We start from the raw sequence: 14027 nt of genomic DNA on the forward strand, positions 1-14027 counted from the left end.
ACTTGGCAAACTTTAATGTCTAGAACTATGTAACTGAATCCTTATCTATATTCTCTTACATTTTATGGTTTACCCCTCGTTCAAAGAGCAAAACCTACCTTCTTTGCCCAAAACAATTTTGAGGACAAAAGTCTCCCATGTTACTGGCAAATAGTTTCATTGTTCCAAAACTTGTGCGACGCACGGAAGAGAAGCATAAAAGCATCAGAGGGTCTATGACAGCGGTCAGTGCAGCAACTATCAAGTGCGGAGCACTGTAAAAGGAACCCGAAAGCTGGCGACCAATCAAGACAAAGAAGAGGGCAAAAAAACGAAGACAGAAAATAAAAGCGATTTTTTCAGCGACGAAGCCAAGTTTGAGTTACAGACGTTACACAGCAACAATTTTTTTTTTGGGAATCGGGTTTCAGACGTCACCCGACGAGAAGATCTAGTCTTTTACTGGTTTCAGACGTCACCAAGAGAAGTCCGCCCCAGGTCTCAGACGATACCTCTGATGTCCTGTTCCCCGGTTAGATCCATCCAAAAATCTCTTTTTTTTGTACAAAACGCCTCCAAAAAATTAAAATTTGTCCCCCAAAAACTTTTTGAAACACCTCGATTGAAAAAACTTGACTAGTTTTATTATTTTCTAAGCGAGTAAAGGTGGTTTTCTAGCTTAAAGAAAAATCTGCGAAAAAAACGTAGAAATCAGAGAAATGCTCCTTAAATCAGAAAAATCAAAATATCTATTTTGATTTCCTGACTACATATACATTTGAATTGCGGCATTAGCCATCAAAGCACTTTTGAGTCAGTTCCAAAGTGAAGAGATGCCACTTTTATTGAGATACCATAACAATATCATAAAAAGAAATGTCGAAACTTTTTGAACTCCAAAAATTCAAAAATCACAATTTAAAAGTGCTAAAAGAAACTAAAAAATCACTCTTTTGAATTGATTTTGAATCAAACAAAAAAGCCACTTTCATCGATATATATCAGTATCGAAAAAATAAGAAATGTCAGAATAAAATTTTTGAAGTTAAAAAATTTTAAAAAAATTTAATTTTCTGACTACAAATACATTTGAATTGCCGAATAAACCATCAAAACACACTTTTGAATTAGTTTTGCAGTTGAAAGAAAGCCACTTTAATCGATATATCATATCAGTTTCATATAAATAACAAAAAAAATTTTGAATTCAGGAAATTTAAAAGACAATTTAATTTTCTGACTACCTATCAGTTTGCAGTGCGGAATCAATTAATAAACCACTCTTTTGACTTGATTTTTAATCAAAAAAGCCACTTTCATCGATATATTATATCAGTATCATAGAAATAAGAAATGCCAGAAAACTTTTTGCATTCAGAAAATTCAAGAAAATTCAGAAAACTGTGGAGCAGAAAAAGAGTTTCTGATAATTGTCTTTGATGATCAACAAAATCAAAGGCCAGGAAACAGAGTTCAGCAAACTCTCAGAGGAAGTGATGAGACAGCAGCCACATCAAAGCACTGCATCATCAAAATTGAATAGGCAAACGACACTAATAACTCGCCTAAAAGAACTGGAACTGCAAACAGATCTGTTGGAAGATGATGGCCAGCTGAGTAAGTCTTCCAGTAGCATTAGAGATATCAGCATGATCACCAGCAGAAGAAACCTGTCTCCGAAATAAACACCTGTGCCCAGTGACGACAAGGAACAAATCCAGCATCAGTGCGCTATAGAAAAGCAGACCAGCAGCAACATCTCAATCAGCCGCCTCCAACAGAAATAAGAAATGTCCGAATTTTTTTTTGAAATCAAGAAATTAAAAAAAAACAGTTTTAACTTTCTGACTACATATTCACTTGAATTGCCCAACAAATCACTAAAACAAGTCATTGTCAGTCAGTTTGACAGCTTCAACTGTTTAAGGAATGAAAAAGAACATTAGGCGCCACATCAAAAAACAGATCTTTCATTTGACGAAAAAAAAACTGCCATTTTGATTTTTTGAGAACTTCCAAACCTTTATTTTTTGCAGAAGTCCTCGATCTCAGACGTTGCCGTCTGCGCAAACCCTTTATCCCCATTGGTTTTAGACGTTAACATCAGCAGAAGAGGAGTTTTCGAAGAAAGCTGGTTACATTGGTCACAAGAAAATTTGAATTTTTTTTCCTAATTTCAATTTTTTTTTGAAAATCAGATCTCAGAAGTTATCGGTCAAAAAGAGCTTTGAAAGTTAGGTACAGTCAATTCATAATATAAAGAACAAACAGAGTGAAAAAGAGCAGATAAAGTCAGATTTAAAAATTTTTGCAAAACCCCAAAAAAGATTTGCATAATCCGAAAGAGTTCTAAGTTTTCCACGATATGGCTTGTCTCGGCAAATTTCTAGGATTCAGTAGCCCTCCTATAACCCTTGTTGCCTAAACGCATCCCACTTTCAAAAATTTATCATTAGCCCTCAAAAGAAAAAAAGGTTCCAAATTTCAAAATTCGCAAAAAACTGCGAGAGGTATTTATTAATCAGTGTTTGGTTAGGGTTAGGGAGCTAAGAAAAATTTTCTTTGGTAAATTCATAAGCTTTCAGGTTGGTAATTTAATTCTATTTGAGAGAAACAGACGGCTGTTTGATGTTTAACAAAAAAAGGAGTTTAATGTAACTTTTACTTTGTTCTGGTCTAATACTGGTTTAACTGAATAACTGTAGCATAACACAAGTTTAATGTTAACCAGAGTAGCCTATCGCATTCTTAAAACACTCAAAAGCAGTCATTTGAGCGAAACTTTTTTAAACCAAAAACAAGCAATTATTCAGGTCTGTTAAACAGAGTTCGATTAAGGCGCGCGAACCCTCGAACAAGCTTTTCAAATTTTCTTAAGAGCAAAAGCTAAATTTAGCAAACAAAAAACAGTTAAAAAGATATCCATTTTTAAAAAAAGTTGCGTCGTTTGTCTATTAAACAAAAAACTAGGAGCATTTGCACTTAGACAATTTCTTACAATATAAATTTGGGCCACTCCGGTTCTCAAAGCCGTTTCCACCTTCAGTAACGAGCTTCTTCACCAACAGCAATCAGCTACAGAAAAGCAACCGCCACCAAGATGTCGAAGCAGAGAAGCTTTGAAAGTCAGTTTGCTATTGATATGTTCAAAGCAACAGAAATGTCAATGAAGAGACTGCTCGACCTCCCTGAGAAAACTGTGAAGCAGAAAAAGAGTTTCCGATCATTGTCTTTGATGATCAACAAAATCAAAGGCCAGGAAACAAGAGTTCAGCAAACTCTCAGAGGAAGTGATGAGACAGCAGCCACATCAGAGCACTGCATCATCAAAATTGAATAGGCAACTGACACTAATAACTCGCCTAAATGAACTGGAACTGCAAAACGATCTGTTGGACGATGATGGCCAGCTCAGTAAGTCTTCCAGTAGCATTAGAGATATCAGCATGATCACCAGCAGAAGAAACCTGTCACCTCAATCAACATCTGTGCCCAGTGACGAAAAGGAACAAATAGAAAGCTATAGAAGAGCAGACCAGCAGTAACATCTTCAATCAGCCGCCTCAAACGGAAATAAGAATGTCTAGACATTTCATTTTTTTTTTTGAAATCAGGAAATTAAAAAAAAAACACTTTTAATTTTCTAACTACATATTCATTCGAATTGCCCAACAAACCCCTAAAAAAGTCGTTCTTAGTCAGTTTGACAGCTTCAACGTATAACGAATTAAATCATTAGGCGCCACACCAGAAGTCAAATCTTTCATTTGACGAAAACTTCCACTTTGATTTTTTTTGGAAAAACTTCCAAAACTCGATTTTTTTGGAAGAATCCTCGATCTCAGATGTTGCCGTCTGCGAAGTCTCTTTATCTCCATTGGTTTCTGACTTTACCATCAGCAGAAGAGGAGTTTTCGAAGAAAGCTGGTTCCATTAGTCACCAGAGAATTTGAAGTTTTTTTCCTAATTTCATTTTTTTTTGAAAAGCAGATCCCAGATGTTATCGGTCAAACAGAGTTTTGACAGTTTAGTACAGTCAATGCATACTATAAAGAACGAACAGAGCGTGAAAAGGAGCAGATTAAGTCAGTTTTAAAAGAAAAATTTTTGCAAAATTCCAAAAAAGACAATCCGAAAGAGTTCTAAGTTTTCCACGATATGGCTTGTCTCGGAAAATTTCCAGGATTCAGTAGCCCTCCTGTAACCCTTGTTGCCTAAACGAATCCCATTTTCAAAAATTTCTTATCTGTAGCCCTCAAAAAAGAAAACATGTTTCAAAGTTCCACATTCGCAAAAAAAACTGAGAGGAATTTATTAATCATTATGTTTTGTTAGGGTTATGGAGCTAAGAAGAAGTTTATTTGGTAGTTTTATATAAGCTTTCTGGTTGGTAAATTAGTCCTATTTGAACGAAACAGACGAGTTTCTGAAGTTTTACAAAAAAAAGTTTATTGTAACAACCACTTTGTTCTGGTTTTATATTGGTTCAACTGAATAACTGTAGCAGAAAACAAGTTTCCTGTTAACCAGAGTAACATAACGCATTCTTAAAACTCTCAAATGCAGTCAATTGAGTGAAACCTTTTTAAAACAAAAAACAAGCAAATATTTACGTCTGTTAAACAAAAGTCGATTAAAGCGCGCGAACGTTCGAACAAGCTTTTCAAATTAGCAACCGCTAGATTTAGCAAACAAAAAACACTTCCTAAGATATCTATTATTTAGAAAACTCGCGTCGTTGGTCTTTTAAAGAGGAAGCTAGGATCATTACCACTTACACCTTAGTCAACTTCTTACATAGAAAATTTGCGTCGCTCCCGTTCCCCAAGCCGTTTTCACCTTCAGTTACGAGCTTCTTCACCAACAGCATCAACAATCAGCTACAGAAAAGCAACAGCCACCAAGTTGTTGAAGCAGAACAGCGCTGAAAATCAGTTTGCCACGAATATGTTCAAAGCAACAGAAATGTCAATGAAGAGATTGCTCGACCTCCTTGAGAAGACTGTGGAGCAGGAAAAGAGTTTCCGATAATTGTCTTTGATTATCAACAAAATCAAAGGCCAGGAAACAGAGCTCAGCAAACTTTCCGAGGAAGTGGAGACAGCAGCCACATCAAAGTACTGCATCATCAAAAATGAATAGGCAAACGACACTAATAACTTGCCAAAACGAACTGGAACGGCAAATCGATCTGTTGGACGATGATGGCCAGCTCAGTCTTCCAGTAGCATTAGAGATATCAGCATGATCATCAGCAGAAACCTGTCTCCGCAATCAACACCTGCGCCCAGTGACGACAAGAAACAAATCCAGCATCAGTGCGCTATAGAAAAGCAGACCAGCAGCAACATCTTCAATCAGCCGCCTCCAACAGAAATAAGAAATTTTTTTTGAGAACAGGAAATGAAAAGTTTTAATTTTCGGACTACATATTCACTTGAATCGCCCAAAAAATCACTACAACAAGTCATTGTCAGTCAGTTTGACAGCTTCAACTGTATAAGGACTGAAAAAGAACATCATTAGGCACCACAACAAAAATCAAGTCTTCCATTTGACGAAAAAAACTGCCATTTTGATTTTGATTTTTTGAAAGCTTCAGAACCTCTATTTTTTGCAGAAGTCCTCAATCTCAGACGTTGCCGTCTGCGAAATCCCTTTAACCCCATTGGTTTCAGACGTTACCATCAGCAGAAGAGGAGTTCTCAAAGCTGAGAGAAGACAATTCAGTTATGTCACCTGACAGCCAATTTCAAACAAAAACAGTAATTTACGTTAAGAGCATGCGCAGACTCTTTATGGATAGTTTTCTCAAAGCTGAGAGAAGACATTCCAGTTATGCTACCTGACAGACAATTTGTCAAATAAACAGTAATTTAGGTAAAGAGCATGCGCAGACTTTATGAATAGTTATCTCAAAGCTGAGAGAAGACAATTCAGTTATATCACCTGACAGATGATTTTTCAAAAAAAAACGGTAATATAGGTAAAGAGCATGCGCAGACTCTTTATGGATAGTTATCTCAAAGTTGAGAGAAGACAATTCAATTATGCCACCTGACAGCCAATTTTTCTAAAGGAAACAGTAATCTAGGTAAAGAGCATGCGCAGACATCTTCTGGATGGTCTTTTCAAAGCTAAGAGAGTGCATTCCAGTTATGCTACCTGAAAGACAATTAAATAAAAAACAATAATTTAGGAAAAGAGCATGCGCAGACTATATGGATTAATTTTCTCAAAGCTGAGAATACATTCCAGTTATGCTACCTGACAGCCAAATTCAAATAACAGTAATTTACGTAAAGAGCATGCGCAGACCCTTTGTGGATCAATTTCTCAAAGCTGCGAAAAGACATTCCAGTTATGCTACCTGACAGACACTTTATCAAAAAAACAGTAATTTAGGTAAAGAGCATGCGCAGACTCTTTATGGATAGATACCTCAAAGCTGAGAGAAGACAGTTCAGTTATATCATCTTACAGACAATTTTTCAAAAAAAACAGTAATATAGGTAAAGAGCATGCGCAGACTCTTTATGGATAGTTTCATCAAAGCTGAGAGAAGACATTCCAGTCACGCCACCTAACAGCCAATTTTACAAATAAAAACAGTAATTTACGTAAATAGCATGCGCAGACACTTTCTGGATAGTCTTTTATAAGCTGAGAGAATACATTCTAGTTATGCTACCTGAAAGACAATTAAATAAAAACAGTAATTTAGGCAAAGAGCATGCGCAGACTCTTTATGGATAGTTATCTCAAAGTTGAGAGAAGACAATTCAATTATGCCACCTGACAGACACTTTATCAAATAAACAGTAATTTAGGTAAAGAGCATGCGCAGACTCTTTATGAATAGTTATCTCAGAGCTGAGCGAAGAAAATTCAGTTATATCACCTGACAGACCATTTTTCAAAAAAACAGTAATATAGGTAAAGAGCATGCGCAGACTCTTTATGGATAGTTTCATCAAAGCTGAGAGAAGACATTCTAGTCACGCCACCTAACAGCCAATTTTACAAATAAAAACAGTAATTTACGTAAATAGCATGCGCAGACACTTTCTGCATAGTCTTTTATAAGCTGAGACAATACATTCTAGTTATGCTACCTGAGAGACAATTTATCAAATAAACAGTAATTTAGGTAAAGAGCATGCGCATACTCTTTATGGATAGTTTTATCAAAGCTGAGAGAAGACATTCTAGTCACGCCAACTAACAGCCAATTTTACAAATAAAAACAGTAATTTACGTAAATAGCATGCGCAGACACTTTCTGCATAGTCTTTTATAAGCTGAGACAATACATTCTAGTTATGCTACCTGAGAGACAATTTATCAAATAAACAGTAATTTAGGTAAAGAGCATGCGCAGACTCTTTATGAATAGTTATCTCAAAGCTGAGAGAAGACTATTCAATTATGCCACCTGACAGACACTTTATCAAATAAACAGTAATTTAGGTAAAGAGCATGCGCAGACTCTTTATTAATAGTTATCTCAAAGCTGAGCGAAGACAATTCAGTTATATCACCTGACAGACCATTTTTCAAAAAAAAACAGTAATAAAGATAAAGAGCATGCGCAGACTCTTTATGGATAGTTTCATCAAAGCTGAGAGAAGACATTCTAGTCACGCCACCTAACAGCCAATTTTACAAATACAAACAGTAATTTACGTAAATAGCATGCGCAGACACTTTCTGCATAGTCTTTTATAAGCTGAGACAATACATTCTAGTTATGCTACCTGAGAGACAATTTATAAAATAAAAACAGTAATTTAGGTAAAGAGCATGCGCAGACTCTTTATGGAGAGTTATCTCAAAGTTGAGAGAAGACAATTCAATTATGCCACCTGACAGCCAATTTTTCTAAAGGAAACAGTAATCTAGGTAAAGAGCATGCGCAGACATCTTCTGGATGGTCTTTTCAAAGCTAAGTGAGTACATTCCAGTTATGCTACCTGAAAGACAATAAATAAAAAACAATAATTTAGGAAAAGATCATGCGCAGACTATATGGATTAATTTTCTCAAAGCTGAGAATACATTCCAGTTATGCTACCTGACAGCCAAATTCAAATAACAGTAATTTACGTAAAAAGCATGCGCAGACCCATTATGCATCAATTTCTCAAAGCTGAGAAAAGATATTCCAGTTATGCTACCTGACAGACACTTTATCAAAAAAACAGTAATTTAGGTAAAGAGCATGCGCAGACTCTTTATGGATAGATACCTCAAAGCTGAGAGAAGACAGTTCAGTTATATCATCTTACAGACAATTTTTCAAAAAAACAGTAATATAAGTAAAGAGCATGCGCAGACTCTTTATGGATAGTTTCATCAAAGCTGAGAGAAGACATTCTAGTCACGCCACCTATCAGCCAATTTTACAAAAAAAACAGTAATTTACGTAAATAGCACGCGCAGACAATTTCTGGATAGCCTTTTATAAGCTGAGAGAATACATTCTAGTTATGCTACCTGAAAGACAATTAAATAAAAACAGTAATTTAGGTAAAGAGCATGCGCAGACTCTTTATGGATAGTTATCTCAAAGTTGAGAAGACAATTCAATTATGCCACCTGACAGACACTTTATCAAATAAACAGTAATTTAGGTAAAGAGCATGCGCAGACTCTTTATGAATAGTTATCTCAAAGCTGAGCGAAGACAATTCAGTTATATCACCTGACAGACCATTTTTCAAAAAAAAACAGTAATATAGGTAAAGAGCATGCGCAGACTCTTTATGGATAGTTTCATCAAAGCTGAGAGAAGACATTCTAGTCACGCCACCTAACAGCCAATTTTACAAATAAAAACAGTAATTTACGTAAATAGCATGCGCACACACTTTCTGGATAGTCTTTTATAAGCTGAGATAATACATTCTAGTTATGCTACCTGAGAGACAATTTATCAAATAAAAACAGTAATTTAGGTAAAGAGCATGCGCAGACACTTTCTGGATAGTCTTTTATAAGCTGAGACAATACATTCTAGTTATGCTACCTGAGAGACAATTTATCAAATAAAACAGTAATTTAGGTAAAGAGCATGCGCAGACTATATGGATTAATTTTCTCAAAGCTGAGAATACATTCCAGTTATGCTACCTGACAGCCAAATTCAAATAACAATAATATAAGTAAAGAGCATGCGCAGACTCTTTATGGATAGTTTCATCAAAGCTGAGAGAAGACATTCTAGTCACGCCACCTAACAGCTAATTTACAAATAAAAACAGTAATTTACGCAAATAGCATGCGCAGACACTTTCTGGATAGTCTTTTATAAGCTGAGAGAATACATTCTAGTTATGCTACCTGAAAGACAATAAAATTAAAACAGTAATTTAGGTAAAGAGCATGCGCAGACTCTTTATGGATAGTTATCTCAAAGTTGAGATAAGACAATTCAATTATGCCACCTGACAGCCAATTTTTCTAAAGGAAACAGTAATCTAGGTAAAGAGCATGCGCAGACACCTTCTGGATGGTCTTTTCAAAGCTAAGAGAGTACATTCCAGTTATGCTACCTGAAAGACAATTAAAGAAAAACAGTAATTTAGGTAAAGAGCATGCGCAGACTCTTTATGGATAGATATCTCAAAGCTGAGAGAAGACAGTTCAGTTATATCACCTTACAGACAATTTTTCAAAAAAAAACAGTAATATAGGTAAAGAGCATGCGCAGACTCTTTATGGATAGTCTTTTATAAGCTGGAGAATACATTCTAGTTATGCCACCTGAGAGACAATTTATCAAAAAAAAACAGTAATTTGGGTAAAGAGCATGCGCAGACTCTTTATGGATAGTTATCTCAAAGTTGAGAGAAGACAATTCAATTATGCCACCTGACAGCCAATTTTACTAAAGGAAACAGTAATCTAGGTAAAGAGCATGCGCAGACACCTTCTGGATGGTCTTTTCAAAGCTAAGAGAGTACATTCCAGTTATGCTACCTGAAAGACAATTAAATAAAAACAGTAATTTAGGTAAAGAGCACGCGCAGACTCTTTATGGATAGTTATCTCAAAGTTGAGAGAAGACAATTCAATTATGCCACCTGACAGCCAATTTTTCTAAAGGAAACAGTAATCTAGGTAAAGAGCATGCGCAGACACCTTCTGGATGGTCTTTTCAAAGCTAAGAGAGTACATTCCAGTTATGCTACCTGAAAGACAATTAAATAAAAACAGTAATTTAGGTAAAGAGCACGCGCAGACTCTTTATAGATAGTTATCTCAAAGTTGAGAGGAGACAATTCAATTATGCCACCTGACAGCAAATTTTTCTAAAGGAAACAGTAATCTAGGTAAAGAGCAAGCGCAGACACCTTCTGGATGGTCTTTTCAAAGCTTAGAGAGTACATTCCAGTTATGCTACCTGAAAGACAATTAAATAAAAACATTAACTTAGGTAAAGAGCATGCACAGACTCTTTATGGATAGTTATCTCAAAGTTGAGAAGACAATTCAATTATGCGACCTGACAGCCAATTTTTCTAAAGAAAACAGTAATCTAGGTAAAGAGCATGCACAGACACCTTCTGGATGCTCTTTTCAAAGCTAAGAGAGTACATTCCAGTTATGCTACCTGAAAGACAATTAAAAAAACAGTAATTTAGGTAAAGAGCACGCGCAGACTCTTTATGGATAGTTATCTTAAAGTTGAGAGAAGACAATTCAATTATGCCACCTGACAGCCAATTTTTCTAAAGGAAACAGTAATCTAGGTAAAGAGCATGCGCAGACACCTTCTGGATGGTCTTTTCAAAGCTAAGAGAGTACAGTACATTCCAGTTATGCTACCTGAAATATAATTAAATAAAAACAGTAATATAGTTAAAGAGCATGCGCAGACTCTTTATGGATAGTCTTTTATAAGCTGAGAGAATACATTCTAGTTATGCTACCTGAGAGACAATTAAATTAAAACAGTAATTTAGGTTAAGAGCATGCGCAGACTCTTTATGGATAGTTATCTCAAAGTTGAGAGAAGACAATTCAATTATGCCACCTGACAGCCAATTTTTCTAAAGGAAACAGTATTCTAGGTAAAGAGCATGCGCAGACACCTTCTGGATGGTCTTTTCAAAGCTAAGAGAGTACATTCCAGTTATGCTACCTGAAAGACAATTAAATAAAAACAGTAATTTAGGTAAAGAGCACGCGCAGACTCTTTATAGATAGTTATCTCAAAGTTGAGAGAAGACAATTCAATTATGCCACCTGACAGCAAATTTTTCTAAAGGAAACAGTAATCTAGGTAAAGAGCAAGCGCAGACACCTTCTGGATGGTCTTTTCAAAGCTTAGAGAGTACATTCCAGTTATGCTACCTGAAAGACAATTAAATAAAAACATTAATCTAGGTAAAGAGCATGCACAGACACCTTCTGGATGCTCTTTTCAAAGCTAAGAGAGTACATTCCAGTTATGCTACCTGAAAGACAATTAAAAAAAACAGTAATTTAGGTAAAGAGCACGCGCAGACTCTTTATGGATAGTTATCTTAAAGTTGAGAGAAGACAATTCAATTATGCCACCTGACAGCCAATTTTTCTAAAGGAAACAGTAATCTAGGTAAAGAGCATGCGCAGACACCTTCTGGATGGTCTTTTCAAAGCTAAGAGAGTACAGTACATTCCAGTTATGCTACCTGAAATATAATTAAATAAAAACAGTAATTTAGGCAAGGAGCATGCGCAGACTCTTTATGGATAGATATCTCAAAGCTGAGAGAAGACAGTTCAGTTATATCACCTTACAGACAATTTTTCAAAAAAACAGTAATATAGTTAAAGAGCATGCGCAGACTCTTTATGGATAGTCTTTTATAAGCTGAGAGAATACATTCTAGTTATGCTACCTGAGAGACAATTAAATTAAAACAGTAATTTAGGTTAAGAGCATGCGCAGACTCTTTATGGATAGTTATCTCAAAGTTGAGAGAAGACAATTCAATTATGCCACCTGACAGCCAATTTTTCTAAAGGAAACAGTATTCTAGGTAAAGAGCATGCGCAGACACCTTCTGGATGGTCTTTTCAAAGCTAAGAGAGTACATTCCAGTTATGCTACCTGAAAGACAATTAAATAAAAACAGTAATTTAGGCAAGGAGCATGCGCAGACTCTTTATGAATAGTTATCTCCAAGTTGAGAGAAGACAATTCAATTATGCCACCTGACAGCCAATTTTTCTAAAGGAAACAGTATTCTAGGTAAAGAGCATGCGCAGACACCTTCTGGATGGTCTTTTCAAAGCTAAGAGAGTACATTCCAGTTATGATACCTGAAAGACAATTAAATAAAAACAGATATTTAGGTAAAGAGCACGCGCAGACTCTTTATGGATAGTTATCTCAAAGTTGAGAGAAGACAATTCAATTATGCCACCTGACAGCCAATTTTTCTAAAGGAAACAGTAATCTAGGTAAAGAGCATGCGCAGACAACTTCTGGATGGTCTTTTCAAAGCTAAGAGAGTAAAGTACATTCCAGTTATGCTACCTGAAAGACAATTAAATAAAATCAGTAATTTAGGCAAGGAGCATGCGCAGACTCTTTATGGATAGTTATCTCCATGTTGAGAGAAGACAATTCAATTATGCCACCTGACAGCCAATTTTTCTAAAGGAAAAAGTAATCTAGGTAAAGAGCATGCGCACACACCTTCTGGATGGTCTTTTCAAAGCTAAGAGAGTACACTCCAGTTATGCTACCTGAAAGACAATTAAATAAAAACAGTAATTTAGGTAAAGAGCATGCGCAGACTCTTTATGCATAGATATCTCAAAGCTGAGAGAAGACAGTTCAGTTATATCACCTTACAGAGAATTTTAAAAAAAACAGTAATATAGGTAAAGAAAATGCGCAGACTCTTTATGGATAGTCTTTTATAAGCTGAGAGAATACATTCTAGTTATGCTACCTGAGAGACAATTTATCAAATAAAAACAGTAATTTAGGTAAAGAGCATGCGCAGACTCTTTTTGGATAGTTATCTCAAAGTTGAGAGAAGACAATTCAATTATGCCACCTGACAGCCAATTTTTCTAAAGGAAACAGTAATCTAGGTAAAGAGCATGCGCAGACACCTTCTGGATGGTCTTTTCAAAGCTAAGAGAGTACATTCCAGTTATGCTACCTGAAAGACAATTAAATAAAAACAGTAATTTAGGTAAAGAGCACGCGCAGACTCTTTATGGATAGTTATCTCAAAGTTGAGAGAAGACAATTCAATTATGCCACCTGACAGCAAATTTTTCTAACGGAAACATTAATCTAGGTAAAGAGCGTGCGCAGACACCTTCTGGATGGTCTTTTCAAAGCTAAGAGAGTACATTCCAGTTATGCTACCTGAAAGACAATTAAATAAAAACAGTAATTTAGGTATAGAGCATGCGCAGACTCTTTATGGGTAGTTATCTCAAAGTTGAGAGAAGACAATTCAATTATGCCACCTGACAGCCAATTTTTCTAAAGGAAACAGTAATCTAGGTAAAGAGCATGCGCAGACACCTTCTGGATGCTCTTTTCAAAGCTAAGAGAGTAAATTCCAGTTATGCTACCTGAAAGACAATAAAAAAAACAGTAATTTAGGTAAAGAGCATCCGCAGACTCTTTATGGATAGATATCTCAAAGCTGAGAGAAGACAGTTCAGTTATATCACCTACCAGACAATTTTAAAAAAAAACAGTAATATAGGTAAAGAGCATGCGCAGACTCTTTATGGATAGTCTTTTATAAGCTGAGAGAATACATTCTAGTTATGCTACCTGAGAGACAATTTATCAAATAAAAACAGTAATTTAGGTAAAGAGCATGCGCAGACTCTTTTTGGATAGTTATCTCAAAGTTGAGAGAAGACAATTCAATTATGCCACCTCACAGCCAATTTTTCTAAAGGAAACAGTAATCTAGGTAAAGAGCATGCGCAGACGCCTTCTGGATTGTCTTTTCAAAGCTAAGAGAGTACATTCCAGTTATGCTACCTGAAAGACAATTAAATAAAAACAGTAATTTAGG

The 14027-nt window shown here is 35.8% G+C and overlaps 1 protein-coding gene across 1 annotated transcript in view; it reads right to left on the reverse strand.

Moving 5' to 3' along the window:
* The window catches only part of LOC142350275 (ubiquitin conjugation factor E4 B-like), a 250124-nt gene that overhangs the window by 192245 nt on the left and 43852 nt on the right, over window positions 1–14027 (reverse strand). The window lies entirely within an intron of this gene.

This window comes from Convolutriloba macropyga, chromosome 12 (assembly GCF_964194025.1).
Source record: "Convolutriloba macropyga chromosome 12, txConMacr16.3, whole genome shotgun sequence".
In the NCBI taxonomy this organism is placed as follows: domain Eukaryota; kingdom Metazoa; phylum Xenacoelomorpha; order Acoela; family Convolutidae; genus Convolutriloba; species Convolutriloba macropyga.